This window comes from Pteropus medius, unplaced genomic scaffold, assembly GCF_902729225.1.
Source record: "Pteropus medius unplaced genomic scaffold, Ma_sr-lr_union100, whole genome shotgun sequence".
Taxonomy (NCBI): Eukaryota; Metazoa; Chordata; class Mammalia; order Chiroptera; family Pteropodidae; genus Pteropus; species Pteropus medius.
Genome location: NW_024354502.1, coordinates 18,362,572 through 18,382,861, shown reverse-complemented (window position 1 = coordinate 18,382,861; position 20,290 = coordinate 18,362,572). Strand labels below are relative to the sequence as shown.

General features: G+C 29.7%; 1 protein-coding gene across 22 annotated transcripts in view; it reads left to right on the top strand.

The window, feature by feature from the left end:
* The window catches only part of RIMS2 (regulating synaptic membrane exocytosis 2), a 548,506-nt gene that overhangs the window by 371,607 nt on the left and 156,609 nt on the right, over window positions 1-20,290 (top strand). The window lies entirely within an intron of this gene.

Sequence of the window (20,290 nt, the reverse complement as noted above, 5' to 3'; positions counted from 1 at the left end):
CATATTTAGTGCATGAATTTGTTTCTCTAGTGTGTGATGTCATTTTTTGTGGTGTGCTGAGTTTTTATTTGGGTTCTTAATGACATTAATAATTAATCACTATTGTGTGTTTTTAATATTATAAAGACAATGAGGGAGAAACACCAACCCCACCTAATAATGGGAAAAAAGGCAAGTCCAATAGAAGTTCATAGTGCCTTTCTATATATCAGACATTCAGCATTGACATTTGTGATGTGCATGAATATGCTTTCTTAAATTAAATAAGCATGAATACAGGTACTAGTCCCAGTTTCAGTTATCTAATATTTAATGTGTCTGCTCTTTCTAAAATATATTTCTGAATATGAAATTTGCCTTTAAAATACTTATTATTGGATTCTGGTAAAATCTTACTCTGTTGAAATGGATTATGGCATTAAAATCAGAAGTTTTGCTTTCTTGTTCATATTAAGGAGTAAGATTCTGAAGAAAAGAGTAATAGTCATGCATTTAGGAAAACACAACAGTTATTTTTCAATCCAGAAATTATAAAGTTAAACTTTTTAAAATATTTTAAAGTAGGAGATGAAATGAACTGTATGAGTTCTATATTAAATGAACATTTATAACAGTTATAGATTTTTTCAGTTTTATATACATGAATTAATATATTGTGCAGGTGAGTAAAAAATAGATCATTAATTTTAATACTAAATTTAGTTTTCCTATAACTATTGGGCATTTTAATTCTGTAAGTCACCACAACTAAGTTCTTTCAAAAACAGTAGGATGGTATGTTTTATAATAATTGATAATGAAATATAGCTACACATATTGATTTAGAATGTCACCATTTTAAAATGGTACATCAAGAAAAATCAACATTCTAAAATTTCTCTATATCATAATATTTTGCCCTTGTTATTGAGCCAAATTAAGAAATTAATAGTTTTATGCTTCAGTAATGTAGTCGAAATGTCCTTTAGTCTTAAATATATTTTCTTCCCTGTTTTCATCTTTTATAAATAATGTCTACAATGTTACATGTAAGATCTAATTAGCACTAAAATAATTTTATAATTATCTTATTGTGGAGTGTTAATTATTTGTTGACGCCCCTCAGTGTATAAAATTCTTAAAATAAGCTAGGATGTTATAAAAAGACAAAAATAATATGACAAAATAAAATTTAATTAATTATTATAAAATATGATTATTCTCTATAAAACAAAAATTTAAAGGAGTGCTTAACATATATTTACATATACATTACATTTTTATCTATTTCTTGACCTCCATGATTTTTGCATAGTAGCTATGAAAGGATTTGTTCATAGGAACTTAACTATATGTCAGTGATCCGAAAGAGTAAATATATCTTCTTAACTGTTATTAGGATGCAACAAGTTTTAAGAACATTTAATGCCATTTTGTATTTAAGTGCATTTAAATGTATCAAGACAGTATTTGCTTCAAACGAAGTCACTAAAATGGTTAATGATTTTAACTAATGAAGTACTCTCAGCATGTTTGTTTGGTTTTCTGACCTCTGTTGGCCCTGAATACTGTTAAATCTTTCACCTCTAGGCTATTCTGCTTTCTTGTATTTCCTTTGATTCTACATGTAAAGGTTCTACTGACAATGATTTTTAGGACTTCAGTTACTAGCACTCATTATTAATTTATTTTTTATCATTTATATAAAAATCCTTTCTACTGCAAAACATCACTGTTGTTATGTAGACCAATTCTGCATGTGATATATGTGGGCCTAAAAAGAAAATAATGAATAAAAATTTGAAAGATGAGATCTCTGTATATTTTACATAGGCTAACTCTTGTTTTTATTTAGTTTAATCTCTTGATCTATCTATAATTAAGATCTACCTATACTTAAGATATTGAGTATATCCTCTTACTGTTTTATTTGGGAGATACAGATTTATTGTTTATTTTGAATCTCACAGTGAAGTTCATAAGATTCCAGAGGTTAAAGGGACATTACTATGTTCCTACTTCTACATTCATAGTAGAAAAAAAGAAAAGAAAAGAAAAAGTGTCTGTGGATTCCAGCTATAACCATGTGTTAGAAATGCCTCGGCATTGGGTTAAATGGTGGACTTACCACCGTCCTCTCTTCTGATTTAAAATGCAAAGGGAAAGGTTCGAGGGAAACCATGGAGTATAGTGACTTTGTATACAAGTAAAGAAAGTACTTGAAACAGGAGAGAATTATCAGGAGTGTGAAGTGATCGCTAAATTTAATAAGTAGAAGAAAGTCATTGTGTTAACCTGTGTTAAGAGCAGTTTTGGTGGTGTCAGAGGAGGTAAAAGGCTGATTACAGTACATTTAAAAGAAGAGGAAAGAAGCGAGACAGTGAGTATAGACACGTTTGAAAGAGTTTGGCTATAAAAGGAAGAAAAGAAATAAAAATCTAGAGTTGAGGGGAGAGGTCAGGGGAACAGAATACATGAAGGAAACTTTGTGTTTATTCTTTGTCTTCTAAATTCAGATCTGCCAATTAACTATGTAGATCCATCTAGCCCCAAGCCATCTACCTATAGTTTACCAAGATGTCAATCAATGCTCTGTGGCTTAGCTCCTAGATTTAGAATCATGACTTTTAGGTTTGGAAGTAGCCTTATAAATCTTTTAATAAAACTGCTTTCCTTTACTGAGAAAGAGCAGAATTCTAGAGAATAAATAACTTCCTCTAATCCATATCGTAGCAGATCTCGTCTTGACTCCCAGTCTTACACATTCCTATACCATACCTCTTCAGATAAATGGCATTCCCATTGCATGGGTTTCAACCATTGATATTATTTTAGATATTAGCTAATGATTTAGTTCAGTTCAACCATTACTTGCTATTTTCTATGTGTTGTACTAAGTTGAAATTGAGGATGAAATGATGAATAAGATATTCCCTGCTTTGGGTGAGCTCCCAAGGAAAAACAATGACATTGTAATAATAATAATAACAAATAAAACATAGCTGGTAAAATTATTCGATAGCATTTTATTTACATAAAGCATCTTAAGATTGTGATACATATTCAGGGTCAGCTTTATAAAGGAACAGGTTAGTTTTGAGGGAGTCTGGGTAGGTTTTCAGCTCAAAGTATTTCTCACAGTACTTTTTTTTTCCCCCACTACTTTTTGTAGTGCTTTATATTTTGCTATTCTCTATTTTAATTATTTTAATATATAAAACTTGAAGCTTTCCAGAACACAAATATAAATATTCCTGAGGGGACTGACATGAGCTATTATCACATACACATTTTCATGATAAGCAAGTTAGAGCATATGAGTGGAGAAAATGAGATGTGGGGAAAAGAATGCTAAAAAGTGTAGTAGAGCACAAGGTACCTTGGAAGGATGATAGCAGCAAACTCTGCCTTAAACTAGTCCCAAGTTTATTCTATATAATATTACTTTCTGTGTAGATATGCTGTAAGTTTACTTTTAAAAATAATTTGGTACATTTAGATTGCTTCGAGCAATACTTGTCACATCACAGTATAAGTGTTAGTCATCATTGCTATTTCTTAGTGATGTCTTGCTATAATTTTGTATCTTCAGCATATAATCTGAAAACTTTAAAGTCAAATTAGACTTTATTATCACTCTGAACCAATTATTCATTCCATATTGTTTAGTAGTTTTTAGGAAATTGGTATTCCTGATCAAATAGCTTGTATAAGAAACAATACAAAGGGGAACTAAATCAGATTGGATTGCAATATGTTATTGCATAATGTGCTAATACAATTGTACATGTTTTAGTGCATGTGTAAAAATCAGTATGAAAATACTTAGACTACTTTTCTCTAAGCCAGAGAACTGATTAAATTGTTAGGACTTTTAAAGTTTCGTAGTATCTAGAGAATTCCATTGGCGGTCAATGCTTGGGTCATAAACTCAGTTCTGCTCCTGAGTTTATGACCTCTGGCAAGGCTTTAAATTTCTCTGTACCTCAGTTTCCTCTTCCGTAAGTGAAGTGTCCCATAAGGACTTTAACACAACCTAGTGCTTTAGGAGATGTGGCTGATAATGTCTAAAGTCTCAAATAGTTTTGTTTCTAATTTAATATTTATGTTGTTAGTGAGTCATTCACTGTTGGTATTATAGACTAAAGCCTATCACACTGCTTATTAAAAAGTCACGTCCTTAAGTTATTCAGTGAGACTGAAGGAAAAATATTTTGTTCCTTCGAGATTCAATATATATTTGCCTACATCATCTCAAATACAGATAACCTTACAAATAAGAAAGAAAGGAAGAGAGGAAGGAAGGCAGAGAGGAAGAAGAGGGGAAAAAACAGGTTAAAAGGAACCAAATATAGTAAAGTAATTTTGGTAGTCTTCATAATGGATGCTTGCTTCCGAATACTATTTAGGGTGGCAGAATGTGTACAGACTTTGTTCTGCTGCCTTTCTGTTCTCATGAATGCTTCTAGGGCGAGGAGAGTACCAGTGCTCATGTCTTAATTTACAAATTTAATTAGTATCCAGGTAGGAATGGATTTTATAGTGGCATTAGTAGATATTTCTTAAATACAGCATTCCCTGCCAACTTAAATGAATGACCATTTGGCCAAAATTAATCTAGAAGAGATTCAGGGGTCCTTCTAAAATAGCAAGGGATTTATCATATGTTTTTGATCATCCTTATCCAGATTGGTTGCCATTTGGGAATCCTAAATTGGATCTTTATCAGATTATTTACTAATTAGAAAATTAGGGTGTCAGCTACACTACAAAGTGTAGCTTTAATACTCCCAAAGCAAGAAGTTTGTTTCTTTGCAGTAGCTGTTTGATGTTGGATGAGAATAGTGTCTTATTATTAGTAGCATTTATTTCAAGTCTGGGAAAGGGAAAACCTTATATTGTACTTAATACAGTCAATTCTAGCAGTATAAGTAATAAAAAATAGTAGTATGTCCAAAGTTACTTATATTTGGTGTTGCAATATAGCATATTTTTCATTTTTACAGTGATTTTATCTTGTTATATTTTGCTTAGCTTAATATTATAAAATGTTAGTCTTGCACTATTTATGGCCAAAGGGGTAGATAAGGTATCATTTTAAATGTACATAGATAAGGTATGACATTAAATGTACATAGATAGCAACTGTCTACTTGACTTATAGTGTAGCAGTAGAAAAATGTAAATAAAAAAATGCAAATGTATACTTAAGTGTTTATGTATTCTACTATGAGATTAAAATTAAATGGTGACCAGTGAATCTTTTGATAGATGACGTACAAGGCCCTACATGATCTGTGCTCCCCACACTTCCCATTCCATTATTGCCTCTTTAACCTCATCTTTTACCTCTTTCCCCTTTGTTCACTTTGCTTTAGCCATAGAGACCTCCACGCTTTTTAGAACATTTCAGATATGCTCCCCACTCAGGGCATATGCAAGTGCTGTTTTTCTGCCTGTAATGCCCTCTCCCCAAATAAACATATGGCTAACTCCCTTACTTCCTTAAGTTCTTTACTCAAAATTTGCCTTCTTAGTGAGAGTTTCCATGACTACTCTGTTCAAACTTTCATCACACTCTGGACATTTTATTACTTTCTTACCTACTTCATATTTGTCTTCTTAACACTTACAAATATCTAAGTCACAAAATATTTTACTCACTTATCTTGTTTATAATCTGTTTCTCCCGCTAGAATATAAGAGCATGGATTTTGTCTATTTTGTTCGTTGTTATATCCCCAGTGCCTAGATATGCCTAGAGTATCATAGGTGCTAAATATATATTTTTTTGTTGAATAAATCTATATTATACCACACTACAAATAATTCTAAATAATCTTAGATAAACCAGGTAACTCATATTCAATGATAACAAACCATTACTAATTTTTATTGAAATCATACCCCATAGCACATAAATTTTTCTTTCATTTAATGAAAATACTAAATATGGTAGTAAAATAAATAGCCATTTTTTGTATATTAAAATCTAGTTATGGATATTCTCTTGACATGTATAAAAAATCTGTTTTAATTTCATATAATAATTTCACCACAAAAACTATGCTTAGCAAAATATTTATTTCTAAATCAAATTAATATTATTTAATGTTAACTCAGAAAAAAACATTTGTTAAACCATTTTAATTACCATTTTTATCATACCTTGGCCACATTCATTTTATTGAAAATAAATTTTGAAATTTACTGGCAGTGAATCATAGTGCTTTGGATTTTTGAAATGTATTTTTAAAAATTCAGATGTCACATTTCTATATTTAAAACATTAACTACATATTACTGAAATTTTATGGGAGAATTTTGGGAGAAATTTAACAAAAACAAAAGAGATCCCTGAAGTATTTTCAGGTTCTCATTATGATCATTATCTAATGTTTCTGACAAGCTCTGATTATTTTTTTTATTTGTACTAGAAGTTACATGGGAAGACCAACAGAAAAAGGTGAATGGTACAATAATTGATGACATACCATTGCCGAAAAAGAAACACCAATCTGAGCCAGGTTTGTCAGGGTTTGGAAAACCACTGAAAGCATGAGACAATAAGCATTGCTTTTCATGCTTTTTAAATACGTGTGTGCTTGTTTTACCTCATTTTTCTCATTTTGGTGTGAACTTTATAGTGTGTAGAGTCTATTTACATTAGAGTGTGAACACTTTATTTCAAGATTTATTTAGAAAACTAATTCTTCATATTTTGTGAAAAAGAACAAATTATTTTATTAAGATTATTTCTTTAGGAAAAAATGGACTAATATAAGCACAAATGGTCATTTCTATATTTAGTTGTTTTGACTCAAATTAAAGTACCTTAACAAAGAGGTTCTTGCTTCTCTAAAAAGTACTATAATAAGTTCTCTATATTATTTAAATTTGTGTTCGTAGGCCATTCTTTATTTTTCATTGCAAATGCTATTGAGGTATTATACCATATATTGGTAATGATTTATTTACAACTTCTGAAGCTAAAAATATTAATAGCAATAACAACAAGGAATGATAGTATAATATATGAATTCAGTGAAGAGCCTCTTCAAACCATTAGTTCTACCAATGAAATGAAATGAAGTAATTTTATCTTCTTTCTTCCCTTTTTTGGAGAGGTATGATTAACTAAGTAGAAGACAAAAAGTTGAACCAGGAGTAAAAGCAAGAGAAACAAAGTATACAAAGATGATAATCAACTGAATAATCAGTACTACTTTTAATCAGTAATTGAATGAGAGTACATTGAAAATTTCATTTAAAATTTTAGAATGCAAATGGAGTTTCTGATAATAATATCATTTAAATAGATGTATGTCCATAGGAACAGTGTTAATGTATTTTATGTGATGACTCATTTCCTGTTAGATCTCTAATACCTACACTTTAAAATATATATCACTGTGTAACTTAAACGTCGCTATCCTATTGTATGCCAGGCATTGTGGTTGGCACTGAGTTACCGGGATAGAACAAGATAGATGCAGCAATTGCCCTCATAGGCTTGCTTACATTTTGACAAAAATGCATAACTTAAAAGTAATTATATGGATGATTAAGTTATTACAATTATAGTAGTGCTATTGAGAATAGGGTACTTTGAAAACAAGTATTGTATTATATAAATCTGAAGAGCAAGGAAAAGTACCATAGTGCAAATGGCTTAATCTGTGAATTCTTTTTTAGTACAAGTTATAAACTGAAATTTAATTAAGTGGATTTTATATTTGAAATTTAAATATATTCTTAAAGTTGAAAGAAAATACATTTTAAACAACTTTGATTAAGAATCAATTTATTTGGAAAATAATAGTATATTAGTATATTTAAGGGGATTTTAAAAAGTAAAAAAGTATGTGTAAAATTAGTTTTGTTTTGATTTCTATAACAATTATTATTACTATAATAAGCTATCTTTGTTATATTGTGTGATGTGGATTATCTTTGGGCATAAATTATTATTTATTTATTTGTCTCTGTTTACCCTCATTTCTGATTACATGAATATGTTTGGCCATGTGTATCTATGTAAATAAATCACATTGTATATTAAAATCATGAAACAATGCAATGTTTGGCTAAAAAGTATTTTTCAAGCTCACAAAATTTTAAAGATCGCTTTTAAATAATGTTAATTTGTAAATTTTTGTATATAGCATATATTTTTATTATCGCTTAAGCCTTCTAGTTGAATATAAATTATGTGTACAATAGAGGAAAATTAGTGTAGTTAGAGTGCTTTAATGTCATGGTTTAAAATGTTCATAGATTTTTCTATTGACAATTGTGCATTTTCCTATATACTAAGAAATTCTTGGCTATTTAATCCCCAGTTGTCATGAGTAAGATGCAATGTGTTAAGGCAGTGAATGCTGTGTTAGATTTTAGTTTTCCATAAACATTTTTGTTTTTTTCTTAAAGAGAAGAAGGATATAGAGAGAGTATTTTTAATAACTGAAACTTTGGAGTGATAAAATCAGGTGGGGCTAATTACATTGTGATAACATGTTTATGAGCTTGGGCTTTACAGAGACATGTTTGTAGTCATTTATTTTATATTTAAATACATATGTGATGTTAATAATCTATTAATTGTCATCAGTGTTTAACACAGAATTTTTATTCACTAAAACCTAAGCAATTGTCCTTCATTAATTGTGAAAGATTTTTCATTAGAGGATTATTGTAGTAAACTTGTGGTATTAGAAAAAGTTTGGAAGTACTTAAACCCAATCCCAAGATGCAAAGTTGGCTATGTATCAATAGCATAGATTATTTTTTTGTTGGTTTTTTTTTATGAAAGTCTATGCAAGAACAATAACTAGGAATTTTGCCATTTTTAGGATGTGTATTAACAATAAAAAATATTACTTGAAATTTTTATTTTAAATATGAGTATAAAACTGAAGAGCTAAATGGCATTTATAGACTAGAAAATGAGATAACATATATTTGCACTTTCTGTATTATGGACTAGTATTTGTTTTTTTTAAAGAAAACTCTTAGTATTTCTGAACTAGGTTGTCCTAAGAGGATTATCAGTAAAACAGGTGATTTATTTCCAGTATTTCTAACTTCATTGACAGCAGTACAGATGACAATCCCTGGAAAAAATAATATTTATCATATTAATATCTTTGGTGTGAACATAAAATATAACACTAATTTAAAAATCAAGTGCTCTTACACCACAGGTTTTACAGATAATGTTTAGAGTAAATCACTAAATGTCTTCTTCATGTGGAATGTGGTTTACATTTTGTTTAGGCCATAAAGTTAACAAAACATTCTTAATTCACTTCAAGGATATATGAACATGGAAAATCTGTTGTTTATTTTTTTCATTGAGCAATCTGGTTCTAAACTAGAATACGGTGTTCTAGAATAATGCATTTATTTCAATGATTAAATATCAATTAGTAAACATTGAAAACAAATTTTAATCTATTGAACTTTATTGTAATTTTCACTTTGTGAATTTATCTTTTCTTATAGTAATTAGAAATATATCAGAAAAGATCGTATTTGTATATAACATTTTATCTCATATTTTACTTAAACTCATCCAACAAAAATGCCTGATGGGAAAACTACCTTCAATTAGATTGAATGAATGTTTTAGAATTGATAATATTTCTCAGTTCCTCCAAAATGAGAAACTCTTGGAATTAAACACTTAGGAATCTACTTACAGATAATTTAAATGATTTCTAATATGTTTGATAATTAACTGATCCTATTTATGAAAAGATTATTCACCTCGATTTGTTACTTTCTAAGTGTAAATTATGTTATATCTAGGAATATCTTGAATTGACTTAGCTACCCATACTGTAATTACCCTAAAACCATGACAGTGCTACTTACCTTGCTGTATCTTATCTGGAAAATATGCTTTTCTGGAAAACTGAGGGCAACGAAATGTTTTTTTGCAATACTATATGATTGGTATTTTGAAAATTGAAAATATTCAAAGTAACCAGTTACGTTTCACTACTTACTACAACATCTTTTGTGGATAAGCCTCTATTTTTTTTTTTTTTTACCATGATTTAGTTAATATATTAACCTTTAGGTTTTTCCAACATGAGCATTTACGTGTGGTATTCTTTATGGATCTGTAACTATAGTGAAAGTAGAGATTTTTTTTAGTTTTATCTTTGAAATTATGCTTTATGAAATTTATATTAAGGAAAAAAATAAATATTTGAAAATGTATTTTGGTAGTGAATTTTATACTTTAAATTTTTTTCTTGAGTATTTTCATTTAATGTACTTTTGATTCTTGACTACTTTGATATATCTTAAAATAGAAACTGTTATTTCAGTCTAACTCAATATTCTAAGTTAGTTTTCTAATTAGATTTTAATCTAATCCATCTAGTTTGAAAAGAAGAATTGAGGTTGTTCCTGGTCATTATTAGCAGGTTGGCAATTTCTAATTATTTATGGATTGTTGAAGAATGAATTTTTATTTTTGATAGAAAAAAGTGATATAAAACAAAGTAAATATTGTACACAACACAAATCTACTGATGGAATGTTATAATTTAATACTACTGACACCCTCAGACATGAATACAGCATTCTTTGTTAACAAGCATGTTTTCATGTACATAAAGTGAAATTCATGATTCATGCATGTAATTGCTTGCTTAAAGTTGGTTCTGTTTCCTTTGACCATACAGATAAGTTATAAGGCCAAGACTGTACTTCAGCGACTTTTTTTTTATGAGAAATGTGTGCTATCATTTGAAAATCAGTTATTTTAAACTCACTCAATACATACTCTTAAGTATATATTTTTTTGCATTTAAAATTGCATTATATATCAGACTTCAAGGATAGAATCAGAAAAAAATACAACACAGCTGGGAATAGGAAAGAAGACATTTAAAAGATAAACATTATTTTAGTGAACTTTTAAAAATAGTGAAATATTTTAAAAGATTGCACCTTATTTAATAGAATTTATTGTAAGTGTTCAATAATTTTGTGTTTTTTGATAAGATTATGGAAAGTAATAATTAGTCTAAAAAATTCAAACCATTTGAATTGAGGTATTTTCAACAGATTTTTATCACAGTGGAGAAGTTTTAGTTTGAAGTCAGAAAACTTGGTAAACATTTTATTTTTATGTTGTAGGTCTATCCTGATCTTTGTATCATTGAGACAGCCTTGCTAATAAGTTCATGCTTATTAAGGCTTCATTTTGAAAAGTATCGCTCCTGTCCCCAAAGTAAACATTCTAAGACTCCTATGACTTCATAATGTGATCAGCTTTTAGTTATGTGGAAGTTCTAATATACAGTTAACATCTTGAGGCTTCTCTTTCATTGTCAGAAATCTTTTAAATAAATGCTTGCTCCTATAGAACATATGTTTATTCAACTGCAATTAAATCTGACAGTAGGACAATATTATGTCTCTTGTAAATGTTGGTAAATGAGAACATTAGCCAATCAACAAAGTTTCAAATAGATATCATACACTCTTGGACAAACAGGCCCCATATATATGCCTTTTTTAATTAAGCTGATTATAGATTATTATATTTGTTTGTACTTGAGGTATGTTCAGTTGGAATATAATAATTAATACATTATATTAGCAAGGGGGAAGTTTTGAGTTTACACAAAATTTTACATGAAATCTGACATTATACTGATCCTCATGAACTTACTTTTACCAAATAACTTCATGAAAATGATTATTTTATATACAGTATCTTTTTTATTTTAAAGATCGATACAAACATATATGTATTATACTATTTTTGCTTGATTAAAATCCCATTCTTTTTATAATTTGCACCTTGATGATACCTTGAGTTTAAAAATATTTGTTCAAAAATAATTTACTGTAAGTGATAAAATGGTGTTTATGAGTTATTCATTATATTTTATGTCATTTATTTCAGTATAATATATGAAAATATTTTCTCTTTTGTTCATAGGATGGAATGAACCAAAAAAAAAATACTGTACATTCTCTTTCTAAACTGTTTATAATTCTAAGATTCAGCCATAATTGTGACAGTAATGGATACCTAAGTGAGGGTAGACTTTCACTATCCTTAATCATTCTGATTATTGGTTAAATGAACTGTTAGAAAGAATTCTTGTTAGAACTGCCAATAACAGCACTGCAGAGTGTTTGACTGTGGGAAAGTAGCAAAATAATAATTAAAAGAAACAGGGAGGTAGGAAGAGTTCAGGGAGTACTCTTAGCTTCCTTAAGGTGCACTGAAGTCTGCGATTCATTACAATAATATATGTGAAATAGGTATTTATAGTTTATTACCATTTAAATAAGACATGGCTGTTCAAATGATATAGTTGACTATGTTATTTTTTCAAAATAAGGCTGTTTTAATATAAATAGTATATATTAAAAATTGTAACCACAGGAAGACAAAGCCAAAAAAATTTTTAAATATATTTGGTAAAATCGTAAGTTATGTATTGAGATTTTATGACTTAAATGAAAATTCTTTCTGCTGGATTAAAGTTAAATGATTTTTATATAATTAATTGTGATCTATTTGTTAATGGATCATATTCACATAAATGATAGAAAAATGATTTAATGACACTTTCAGTTAATGAAATCATTGCCAAAATTTTTTTATTTTTATCTTTTTATGTCATATAAATTTTGTATAATATTCTTTAAAAATATTAAATTATTGGTGCTAAGATAAGTATTACCATATTCCTCACAAGAGTTAAAGCGTCGGTGAATTAACTTGTATTGTCGTAGTATGTACCCTTTTTAAAAAACATTCTGGTTAAATACTATATAACAAAATGTCCAGTTCAGGTGTCACCATGAGATTTTTTTTCTTATTTGACTTTTTATTTTACATGTTTTTATTGGGTTATATAGCATCTAGTAAAAAGAAAATAGACCTGGTGATTAGGAGACCTCTGTTCTATTTCTGGTTCTGCCACTAAACTTGTTGTGTGACCTTGGGTAAGTCGCTTGAACTCAATGTGTCTCAGTAATTCTCTATAATAAATTAAGGTATGAGTTAAGAAGAATTTTGAATGTTTTGAATCCATATAACTTGAAAAACATTGCCGTAATGCTATTATAAAATAATCCAAGATACAGAAAAATAATAAGAGAATAAAAGCTTCATTTATTTGTTGTTTCCATGTTTTCTGAAAAAAAGGAAAATGTTTTCTTAGAGATGGAATATACTTAAGCAGTTATTTTATCCAATTTATATCAATTTCATTCTGACATGCAAGGAAACTTTTAGTAGTATGATAAATATGTCTGTGGGGAAATTTTACATAGAGTAAATAATGCAAGATATGATACAATTCAGCTAACATGCTATTATACTCTGATTTTTCTGTCTTTTTGAAAAATGGGTGAACTGGGGATATAAAAGAAAATATGGCAAATGTATTTCAGGAGTATATTTCAGGAGGATAGTACTTTTCTCGTGGTCAATCCTATTAGCAGAGTCTGGTTCATAATATAATTATGATAAAAAATAGTGTCTAATTTTGAATAGGTCAAAGATATGCTTGAATAATAATCAAAATGATTTTTTTAGGTTTCAAAATGTCTCATACCTTTTCTAGTTCTCTATAATTCATACTAAGACTTCTCTTTTTTTCTAATGAAAAGTTTTGGTTATCTTAGCACTTTTTTCCCAGTGGAAAGTTTTTATTTTCTCACTATTAAGAAAAGAGAGAAATTTGTTATAGGAAAGAATGCTCTCAAGAGTTATAATTTCAGTATATCAATATTCCAAGTGTAGTTTGATATAATATGGTTTTCTATAAATTATTCAAAAACCATGATACAACTATAGCAGAAGTGAGTATGGTCTTTTTATTTAAGAATTTTTTGGTACTTGATTCAAAGCTAAGTAGATAATTAAAATAATAGTTCTCGGTTTTGTGTTATATTATTTATCTGTGTATATCACACTAATACTAACTCACTAATATCTTTGGAAGAAATTTTTTTCTTTGAATGCTGAGTTAGCAGCTATTTCCTGCTTTTAATCCCTGTATATAACATGTCTTTTGAATTCTCTACTGGCAATGGGGAAAGAAGTATTTCCAAAATGTGTGCCATATCTATTATAGCAGATGTTGGATTTGGATGGGCAAATTTGAGTAGAAACATCAGTGATCTGTTATGTGGCATCTATAAAAACTTTCTTAATACATAGGCATTATAAGGGAATACAATCAAAGAAAATTCGCCTAAATTGAAGGTTAATTTGAATTTTTAGTATTCAAAGCCATATATTTCAGCTATTTCTCTTGTAATGAATTTTATTATATTTGTTACTCTCCATACTATTTTTATGGTAATATTTTGTTATACTGAAGTAATTTAATGACCTATTGGCCTAATGGCCATACTTTATTTTCATGTGTGCACTGATCAATTGGGGAAACTTAAAAGGCATAGAAATCTGTTGAAACTATTTGTATTGCTTTTTGAAATGTTTTAATTAAAGTTTTTCTTTAGATGATAACTAAAAGTCCTAGAAGCATTTAACAGATGTTAAATGGACTCAGTAATGTCTTGAACAATATGGTAATACAAGAAATATCGTTTGTACTAATGGTATCTTTCTTTAGCATTAGCGTTCAGGATTGTCTGTCTACGAATAATTGGAAACTTTCAAATCCTCTTTTTTTCTATACTAACTTTGTTTTTCTGATTCTGCTAACCCATAGTAGCTTAACCAATTCACCATCAGCTCTTCTATTTTTTTTTTTTCTAAAGTGGTGTGTTTTGATTATATCTTACCTACCACTATGTACAGGATTCTTTCTCATAATGATTTGCGGTCCTTTCCTTCAGTGTCACTTTTTACCTTTTGAGTACATCCACTCACACCCATCTCCTTTGTCTATGTCTGTCCATTACATGATGTGATCACAGAAGAAGTGGACTCCACAAGGAGAAGACATGCAGGTCTGTCTCTTCTACTGCTTTTCTTTGTTATTTTTTTTTTTTCATTTATCTAACTTGTCTTAGAATTTTTTTACTATTTTTATTTAATTCGTAATTTTTCATTCTCCTCTAATATAACAAAATGTTAAATCTTGCAGGCATTTTCATTTTAGGTATTTGTATGTTCAACTTTTAACAGCAACTGCTGCAGTTAATGGATAAAAATAAAATGATTACTTTTGTGTAATATGTATATTTATTTTTTTCATAACTAATTAACTCCAGATCAGCTAGATTATTTTTTAATTTATTTATTTAAATTAGTTTCAAGTATACAGTACATTGGTTAGACATCTATATAGTTCATAAAACGATCCCCCCATTTGCTCCCTCCCTCCCTTGGCCCTCCACCTAGCCATCATATAGCAGTGCTAATTACATTCCCTCTGCCATGCTCCCCATCCCTGTGACCAACTATCAACTACTAATTTGTACTTATTAACCCTTCACTCCATTCTCCCAAGTCCCCCAAACCCCCTCCTTTCTGTCTAGATTATATTAAGTTAATTACGATTTGTTCTTTATTATTTTAGACTTAAAACTTGTCTTCAACTTTTTTTTTACATAACCCAAAAAGTACTTTATTTCTGTCATGAGTTCAGCAATGTACTGGGCTGTGGAAAATACTAAAGACCTAATACATTCCCTAAGCAAGTTATCAATATCACTAGAAGTTAAAATGCGTGTAATATGTTTATATGCCAATATGGATGACTCTACCAATATGTTTTACAAAGCTATAAAGTTAAATAAAAAATTTTTTTAACTAGATGGCCAGAAAAGGCTTCATAGAAGAAGTAACAAACTAAAACTTGAACATTCATTCAATACTCATTTATTAAGCACATGCTATGTGGTACTGTTCTAAGTGCTGGAAATAACAGGACACACAAAATAGCCCCTTATCCTTGTGGGCTTTTTCTAGGTTGTGTCTAACAAGTAAACACAATAATATTACAGGTACTATAAGAAATATATATATATGTATTTATGTGTGTACGGGGGGAGAACACAGTGGAATCACAAAGGGTGCTGTGATCATTTCCACCTAAAAAGGGTAGATATTACTTTAAGAATGACTTCATAGAAGAGGTGACACTTGAGCTGAATGTTAAAAGCTAGAAAGAGGCCTTATGTGTAGGGAGCATTTCAGGAAGATGAAATGATATAGACAAAATGCTTTAAACAAATTTAGGTAAAAGTAGGCAGGGGAAGGTTTCTGAGCATAGTATAAGTTATTGTGGCTTGTAAGCGGGGAACAAGATCTGATATATATTTCTGGAAATATTACTTTAGAAGCTATGTAAAAAATGTACTGGAACAATATAAGCAGAAAGATCATTTATGAAGATATTGCACCAATCAGTTAAGAGTTGATAAGGGCTGAATTAAGGTATCAGTAGAGACAATTGGTACATGAGAAGATATTTAACGATGCAGGATAAAGAAGAATAAGATAATCTCAGGTGACTGAAATGTGCAAATAGATGGTGATATGCTTTATCAAGATAGGGAATATATGTTGAACAACTTTTAGGGGAAAAATAAGTTCAGTTTTGGGATGAGTTGAGTTTAAGATTTCTTTGGGAAATTCAGGTATAAATATGTAATAGAGGTGATATGTGGACCAGGAACTCAGGAAAGAAGTCTGAACTTCTTAGAAACATAGAGTATCAGCATTTAACTAATTCCATAAGAATGAATGGAATTGCCAATAGTGCCAAGAATCAGAATTCTTGGATCATCAACATTTATTTACATTTAAGGACTGGATGAAAGAACAAGAGTCAGAAAACTATGTTGAAAAGAACTATTCAAGGACAATAAGATATCCAGGAAAAAAAAGCAGAATTTGAAAAGGGAAAATGTTTCGAGGAGAGTATACTGAAAATTTTTTCTGGAGAAAATTTCCAGCGAAAGATACATTACGTTGTTAAACGATAAAACTAATCAATAATGATCATTGCCTGATTGGTTTCAGTGAAGTTGTGGAAGGTGGAAGCCACTTTGAAGAGAAGGTAAAGAGATCTAAAAGACAGAAAAAAAAAATGAAGATGAATGTAGAACAGGCTTCCTGATGCTTTGGGGAAATTATAAAAATTAAGAGTGGCTGCCATGGGAGATGAGTACAATGGTGACAGTTTAAATGAAGAACTTATACTTGCCATGGCATTGGTTCTCTAGGATTGTATAATTGGCTCATTAGCACACTTCAGATGTAACCCTTAGGATATAAAACTGGAAGTTTGTGGGCGGTTATGGTATTAAGAAATAGAGGATGAGGATGTTGAGTGTGGCTGGCAAGGAAAGTGGTTGAAGAGATGCCCAAGACAGTTTAGGGAAGAAACTTGTTGTGTTAAATTATGTTGTCTTGTTAAATCATGTTTAGATTCAGATTTTCATGAAGTGAGAAAGAAGGGTTTCAATGGAAGAACCGAAATTTTTGGAGATATTAAAGGTTAATGGAAGCAAATGGAGAAGGTTATTTTCAAAGATTAATGATTTAATGATGTTTAGAATTTTCAGATGTTAGACAATTCCAAGGATTGTAAAGGTTCAGGGTTTGGCCCTGGGAGTGGGTTTCCGAGATAGAGTATTGTTCAGGAAGGCAAGGAAAGCAAAACTCTTTCATGCCAGAATTTTTAAGTAGGCATTAAAATCACTGAAGGCCTAATAAGGTTGATAGAAAATGGATGAAAAAAATTGCTTGGGGAGTAGACAACAGCAAGGAAGCATAATCGTATGGACATAAAAGAGTAGATTTTACATGAATTTAGAAAAGTAAACATGTGGAAGCATCAATGCAGACCTAGAAGAATGCTGATACCACTTTCAGGCTTCTGTAGTATTTAAGGAATAGTGTTTTGAGTGGTTTCTCCTGAAAATGTTTCTGAGGAAGCTAATATTCTTGTGAAGGGTCAACTTTTCATTCAAGCTATGAGATGAAACGAACATTCTGTGGTGATACTGAGGGTGTTTAAGATTTAAATAAAAGGAATCAGTTTTCAGAATCCACAGTAGAAAAGATTAAGATTGATTTTAGCTCTTGCAAATCATAATCAACTAATGGGAAAAATATTTGTTCCTGTAAGCAATGTTGGTCTGAGAAGCACTGTTAGAGCACAGACTCTGAAACTGATTGGTCCCACCACTGTGCCTCAGATTCCTCATCTGTATAAAACGGGGGTAATAATATTACTACCTCAAAGGATTGTTGTATGGATTTAATTAGTTAATATATAATGTGTAAAGCACCTAAAAACAGAGTCTGGGGCCTAGTTAGCACTATATAAGTGAAGATATTATTTTATAAAATACATGAAAAAATCCTTTATTTTGGGTCAGCTGTATTGAAGCCCATACATTTTGATTTGTGATCTTTCTATATTATAGAATTAATTATTTTTGTTATATGTATTACAAATACCTTCTGACTAGTTCGTGGTGACCAGTTTAGGAGACAGCTGTCATACGAACCCATGCATCAGGACTGCTGCACCAGTAATGTTGAGCTTCATCATTTCTGAGGCGACAGAGTTGTGTAGAAACAGCAAGAACTTTGAAATTAGGTAGGTTTGAATTCTAATCCAGGTGCTGCCACATACTGGGAATGTGACTTTTGGCTGCTTGCTTAACACTTCCTATTGAACAAAATAAACTTCAGTTAGATTAAGGGGTAAATTAAGTTTTAAAGAAAGCGTGAAAGAGCTTTTCTCCAAAAAAGGAAAGCCTTTCTAAGAATAAAAGCAATGAAAAAAATTTAAAGAGACTTAACTACAATGTAGCAAGTATAAACTTTAGAATATCAAAATTGGCATAAACAAATTATAAGGCACACAACAAATTGGTAAACATATTTACAGCAACTCAGACAAGAGTATTCAGAGTCTTAATACCTGGATTACTTTGACAAATAAAATATGTATTCTACAAAACTCTAATAAAATAATGGACAAAACACATGAACAGATGTTTTACTAAATAAGAAATTTAATAGTGAATAAAATTTATTTCAATCATAACCAAATAAGTGACTTTTTCTAAAATGTGGTACTATGTTTTATCTATTTAAAACACATTGTAAAGCTGCTGAGAGTGTGTTAAATAAAAAGTGGCAGCATAATGTAGTATAATTTTTCTAAACAAATTTTCAGCATTAATCAAGAGTCTTAAAAACATTCATAGTTTTGACAGGGTGAAAATAGAGATTCAGATACAAATGTATGTACAAGAGTTTCACTAAAGCATTGTTTGTAGCAGTGAAAAAGATGCTACCATGAATGTTAAAGAAGGGGGAGGCTAAATAACTTATGATACATATGCAGCAGTTTCACTGACTAATTTTGACATAGAAATCAGAAATAATTATTTCTATATTTTTTGTTTTGAAAAAATTTGAAAGTAATAATGTCTGTAAAGAAGTTGTAATAGAGTTTTGTCCATACTAGAAAATAAAAAACTAGTAGCTCTTATTATTACTACTAAAACAAATTATACAAAAAGGTTATTTTATCAGACAGATATACTTTTTTAGCTCTTAACTTATGCTTTATGCTTGTTTTTAGCAAAATCATGAGTTTTGCAATAGGGTTTTAAATTTAAATTAGTATATCAATAATCTAAACAATGAACTGTTAAGGAATTTAGATAACATACCCATCTCTAGGATTGTTTAAAAATAGAGAGAAAAAACCATTTTAAAAGTAGAACTGGGCTTTAGACTATACTTATTGACAGTTTAGTTATTCATTGGTAGCACCAGAAACAAGATAAACTACTTAATTCTAGATACTTTTAAAAAAACAAATAATCATGCTTCCTTTGAAGAACAGTAATACAAGTAATGTTTTATTCTCTATTGCCCTATAAGCATGTTGATATAGCAGTAAAGTATGAGATTCGAAGGCTAGTGTGATTTTAGGTACCTTAATCTTTCCAAGTTCCAGTTTACTCATTGGTAAAACAGTAGATTGTGTGTGTGTGTGTGTGTGTGTGTGTGTGTGTGTACGCGCACACTTTCAATATACAGAATAAAAACAAATGACCAGCTAAATTTTTTTTAAAAAGTTATTTCATGAGTAAAAAAATAAATGCCCCCCAAAAAGAAAACCAAAAAACAGTTATATCTTCTTTCACACAGGACTGAAGAGTTGTTTTAAAGATTTAGGGAAATTTTTCATTAGTATCCTTTTGGCAGGTGGCCAAAGGATAGTTTTAATATATATCATAAATTATTCAAATTCCTTCAAGATTTTTCTAACACCAAAATGTATATATTGTGCTCAGAAATATAGTTAAATTCTAGATC